Source organism: Engystomops pustulosus, chromosome 1 (assembly GCF_040894005.1).
Source record: "Engystomops pustulosus chromosome 1, aEngPut4.maternal, whole genome shotgun sequence".
NCBI classification, from domain to species: Eukaryota; Metazoa; Chordata; class Amphibia; order Anura; family Leptodactylidae; genus Engystomops; species Engystomops pustulosus.
In genome coordinates this window covers 296,459,133-296,465,304 of record NC_092411.1, presented here as the reverse complement: position 1 = coordinate 296,465,304, position 6,172 = coordinate 296,459,133, and the positions used below count along the sequence as shown (strand labels likewise).

The 6,172-nt window shown below is 44.8% G+C and overlaps 1 protein-coding gene across 2 annotated transcripts in view; it reads left to right on the top strand.

The window, feature by feature from the left end:
- Positions 1–6,172, top strand: part of LOC140083825 (uncharacterized) — a 35,930-nt gene that overhangs the window by 7,805 nt on the left and 21,953 nt on the right. The window contains exon 1 of one of the 2 annotated variants that reach the window (XM_072126408.1): positions 600–820. The exons of the other annotated variant lie outside the window; for it this stretch is intronic. The gene's annotated coding sequence lies outside the window, so the exon portion shown is untranslated. Of the gene's footprint in view, positions 1–599; positions 821–6,172 lie in introns of those variants that run through there. 2 annotated transcript variants of the gene reach the window in all.

The following is a 6,172-nucleotide window of genomic DNA, read 5'->3' as shown; positions in this document are numbered from 1 at the left end:
ATTGATCAGACGGGGAGCAGGGCGCCAGGTGCTTTTTCAAGCAGGGAGCGGAGTGGGGGGGGGGGGGGTGTCGCTTGTTCGGCCGGGGAGGGGCGGCGGGTCCTTGCTCGAGCAGGGCGGGTGGATGTTACGGCCAGGCATGGCGGGGGTTGGGCGGGCCGGCAGGGGGTCACCTGTGGAGGCGGTGTCACCTTTGACGGGGGCGTCTCTGTGGTGCAGGGAGATGAGCAGGGAGGCGGTCACCTGAGTCTGGGAGCGGACATCTCAATATTTATATACAGTGGGTGGGGGGGTGGGGGAGATATTAAAATAATAAACATCTTCTATTTCGGGTGTCCTGTAGCGCTGCTCATCACTGCGGCTTCTGCTTGTATACAGAGAGCGGTGGTCACATGACATGTGCACTTATATACAGTCAGGAGGGGACGAGTAACAACTTGTAGCTACCAGGACACTAGTGATCATTAGACTCCGCTCACTAAGAAGAGCCGGCTCATCTTACTGCTGAACGACTCCCTATTCAATATATAATAGGGAGATGTAGGCCAGTCACCGGATCCTGATTGTATCAGGTTAAAGGGGGCGTGGTGAGCCGGTTAGGGGCGGGGTTTAGTGAGCCATCAGCTCATTGACTGGAGCCGGCTCATTCCCAAACAACACATCACTGCACGACACTAAATCTTCGCACTCCCTGAAATATAACAAATCCAGAAAAACTTACGTGAAAATCAACAGTCCGAGGGAAAGTCCTTCCCAATGTAGAGGAGAATCCGGGGATCCAGAGGCCAAGTCCATCCAGGGAGCAGGGAATATCCACAGGGTGTGTCCAGGCTCCGAGTATATACAGTATATAGTATATATGTGTGTGTGTGTCCAGGCTCCGAGTATATACAGTATATAGTATATATATGTGTGTATCCAGGCTCAGTATATAGAGTATATATGTGTGTATCCAAGCATGGAGTATATACAGTATATTTATATATATATATATATATGTGTGTGTGTATCCAGGCTCAGTATATAGTCATAGCTCCCAACCGTCCCGATTTTGACGGGACTTTCCCGTTTTTCGTACCCCTGCCCCGCGTCACGGGCAGCTATGAGATTGTCACGGATTTCCCCCCCAGGTCCCGCTGTGTCCCGGCGCTGTGTCCGCATAGTAAATACTTTGAAAGTCTGAACTCACAGTACAGAATGGCTTCTACAGACATCGGGAGGGAATCCTTTTCAGAGAAGTGTCGGGCTTAGCGCAGAGCAGGGACCACGTCATCAGCTTCAGATCTGTCCATATATGGTCGCTGCATCTCCTATGGTTCCCCAGAGCAGACATCGGGAGGGAATCCTTTTCAGAGAAGTGTCGGCTTAGTGGAGAGAGCAGGGACCACGTCATCAGCTCAGATCTCTATCTGTCCACATATGGTCTCCAGGTCTTCCCCAGACACAAGCTCTTTATATAATTAAATTAAATAAAGTTTTGCCCAGGTTGAGATTCGAACCTGGGACCCTCTGCACCATAGACAGGAGCCTAACTAACTGAGCTGTAAGCCCAGTGATACAGAGCTGAGGATTTCTGGTAACTAAGACATGTTATCTGCCAGTGTTACACTGTGATACAGACTAATGCACTGATATATAGAGAGGGATCTTCTCAGAGATTATTATTGTAATTATTGAGACTATTATTATTATTATTATTATTATTATAAATTTTATTATTATGGAGATGATTATTAATAATGGTAAAAATAATAATAATCATCTCAATAATAATAATAATAATAGTCTCAATAATTACAATAATCTGAGAAGATCCCTCCCTATATACCAAGGCAGTATATAGTTCTTAGTTACCAAAATTCTCCACTTGTTAATCACTGAGGTTATAGCTCAGTGGGTTGAGGCGTTGTGCTATTATTGTACATGGACACTGCAGGTTCTGGGTTCAAATCCCAATGAGGATAATTTTTTTTTTTTTTTAAATTATGATTTTTATTATTTTTAATATGGCTAAAATTTGGGGCGTGGCCAGGGAGTGATTGGGGGTGTGGCTTAGGGGGATCGCCGCGGCACGCTACGCGTGCCGCCATTTTGTCCCTCTTTCCTTTTCCCAAATGTTGGGAGGTATGTATAGTGTATATAGTATATATGTGTATATGTCGCTCTCCTCCTCTCACTTCCTGTATATAGTATGTGATAATAATATTACTCCTCCACAGTTTGTTTGTTATATATATATTTTTATTCTTTCTTTGTGTTGTTTCATTCTGCCTGTTATAAATCATTAGGCTCCATTTGTTTAAGACCAGCCAGGAAGATGAGCCTGGCAGGGTGGTTATAAAACCCCAGGGAGTCTATGCTTGATCAGAGAAGCATGGTCTTCTAAGTGGTAAAATTAACACCTCTCGGCCAGAGTAGTCTAGTTAGTGGGGGATGAAAAGAAGCCACAGACTGCATGTTTTTCCCTCCAAATTCAGACAAAGGGGAATATCATAGCTGTCCATAACTGGGACATAATTCATAATTATAGGTCCCAAGTTACACAGGACAGTTATGGGGTCTAGACACACTCCTGGACCGAAATCAGAACATTAGCTGCAATGGAAGGCAGTCAATAGCAGAACACCCCTGATATTAGGCTAAGACACCCCGAGTTTGGTATGGGGTTAATGGGAATAACATACCCGTTTGGTTGGAAGCCATGGCACAATTGTGCCATCTCCCAATCAAAAGTTATGGGGTTCTGATAAAAACCCAGACCCAAAAAGTATCTCACTGATGGGAGGGGGATAGAAAAATCCCCCTCACAGTGACATCACAGCCAGGGGTGGGGGTCAAAAATCACCTGGGCTTAAATGAATGAAGCAGCCACATAGTAGTGTTCAGACTGAGGATTCTATGACAATAGAAGGCTGGATCGATGCTTATGCCCTGTCCTCGGGCCAAAGAATTTCTTCCTATTCCACTAGCAAGAATTTTTTGTTTCGCTCTTCCATAACTGTTTGTAAGTATTGTATGTGTATTGTTTTAATCCTTTTTCCATTTTATCTGACAATTTAATCCTTTGAGTGTACTGCATTTTTATGTAAATTAAAACTTTTTAATAAGCCTCTGCTTGTAGCCTTAAGGAATCTGAGTCTCTGAAGGGAATCCCGTTACCAGAGGTCATTATTAGCATAGTCCATGTAGTAAGCGATTGCATGTTCTGTGTGAATTTATAATTGTAATATCGTGTAAGTAGTGAGTGCATGTGCTGAGTTATCATCAGGGTGCATTGTCTGTGTGGTTGAGGTGCCTACGGCCTTCTTTGCATAAGTAACTCGTGGGTGGTGGCAGTGCGGATTCTGTGGAGTAAATTTAGCGTAAGGACGCCATTTTGTGGAAGTGGGCGGAGCTTAAGGGCTAAATTCTGGGACTCCATAGAGTAGTTATCCCAGTGTGTGAACGCCGGTGAGTCGGGTTCGTGACATAGTATATAGTATATATGTGTGTATCCAGGCTCAGTATATAGAGTATATAGTATATATGTGTATCCAGGCTCAGTATATAGTATATATGTGTGTATCAAGGCTCAGTATATAGTATATATGTGTATCCAGGCTCAGTAGATAGTGTATATATGTGTATCCAGGCTCAGTATATAGTATATATGTGTATCCAGGCTCAGTATATAGTATATATGTGTGTGTGTCGCTCTCCTGATGTCTCTGCCCCTCGTCCTCCTGTCACTTCCTGATTCCAAGACACAAAAACAATCAGACGGAAATGATGTAACAGTAATATACAGAGCAGTATCACACAGGAGAGGATTAGATACACAGCTCAGCAGGCAGTATCACACAGGAGAGGATTAGATACACAGCTCAGCAGTATCACACAGGAGAGGATTAGATACACCGCTCAGCAGTATCATACAGGAGAGGATTAGATACACAGCTCAGCAGTATCACACAGGAGAGGATTAGATACAAAGCTCAGCAGTATCACACAGGAGAGGATTAGATACACCGCTCAGCAGTATCACACAGGAGAGGATTAGATACACAGCTCAGCAGACAGTATCACACAGGAGAGGATTAGATACACAGCTCAGCAGGCAGTATCACACAGGAGAGGATTAGATACACAGCTCAGCAGTATCACACAGGAGAGGATTAGATACACCGCTCAGCAGTATCATACAGGAGAGGATTAGATACACAGCTCAGCAGTATCACACAGGAGAGGATTAGATACACAGCTCAGCAGTATCACACAGGAGAGGATTAGATACACCGCTCAGCAGTATCACGCAGGAGAGGATTAGATACACAGCTCAGCAGGCAGTATCACACAGGAGAGGATTAGATACACCGCTCAGCAGTATCACGCAGGAGAGGATTAGATACACAGCTCAGCAGGCAGTATCACACAGGAGAGGATTAGATACACCGCTCAGCAGACAGTATCACACAGGAGAGGATTAGATACACAGCTCAGCAGGCAGTATCACACAGGAGAGGATTAGATACACAGCTCAGCAGGCAGTATCACACAGGAGAGGATTAGATACACAGCTCAGCAGGCAGTATCACACAGGAGAGGATTAGATACACAGCTCAGCAGGCAGTATCACACAGGAGAGGATTAGATACACAGCTCAGCAGTATCACACAGGAGAGGATTAGATACACAGCTCAGCAGTATCACACAGGAGAGGATTAGATACACAGCTCAGCAGTATCACACAGGAGAGGATTAGATACACCGCTCAGCAGTATCACACAGGAGAGGATTAGATACACCGCTCAGCAGTATCACACAGGAGAGGATTAGATACACAGCTCAGCAGTATCACACAGGAGAGGATTAGATACACAGCTCAGCAGTCAGTATCACACAGGATAGGATTGATACACAGCTCAGCAGTATCATACAGGAGAGGATTAGATACACAGCTCAGCAGTATCACACAGGAGAGGATTAGATACACAGCTCAGCAGTATCACACAGGAGAGGATTAGATACACAGCTCAGCAGTATCACACAGGAGAGGATTAGATACACAGCTCAGCAGGCAGTATCACACAGGAGAGGATTAGATACACAGCTCAGCAGGCAGTATCACACAGGATAGGATTAGATACACAGCTCAGCAATCAGTATCACACAGGATAGGATTAGATACACAGCTCAGCAGGCAGTATCACACAGGATAGGATTAGATACACAGCTCAGCACACAGTATCACACATGATAGGATTAGATACACAGCTGAGCAGACAGTATCACACATGATAGAATTAGATACACAGCTCAGCAGTATCACACAGGAGAGGATTAGATACACAGCTCAGCAGTATCACACATGATAGAATTAGATACACAGCTCAGCAGTATCACACAGGAGAGGATTAGATACATAGCTCAGCAGTATCACACAGGAGAGGATTAGATACACAGCTCAGCAGTATCACACAGGAGAGGATTAGATACACAGCTCAGCAGTATCACACAGGAGAGGATTAGATACACAGCTCAGCAGTATCACACAGGAGAGGATTAGATACACAGCTCAGCAGTATCACACAGGAGAGGATTAGATACACAGCTCAGCAGACAGTATCACACATGGTAGGATTAGATACACAGCTCAGCAGACAGTATCACACATGGTAGGATTAGATACACAGCTCAGCAGATAGTATCACACAGGAGAGGATTAGATACACAGCTCAGCAGTATCACACAGGAGAGGATTAGATACACAGCTCAGCAGTATCACACAGGAGAGGATTAGATACACAGCTCAGCAGTATCACACAGGAGAGGATTAGATACACAGCTCAGCAGTATCACACAGGAGAGGATTAGATACACAGCTCAGCAGTATCACACAGGAGAGGATTAGATACACAGCTCAGCAGACAGTATCACACAGGATAGGATTAGATACACAGCACAGCAGTCAGTATCACACAGGAGAGGATAAGATACACGGCTCAGCAGACAGTATCACACAGGATAGGATTAGATACACAGCACAGCAGTCAGTATCACACAGGATAGGATAAGATACACAGCTCAGCAGACAGTATCACACATGGTAGGATTAGATACACAGCTCAGCAGATAGTATCACACAGGAGAGGATTAGATACACAGCTCAGCAGTATCACACAGGAGAGGATTA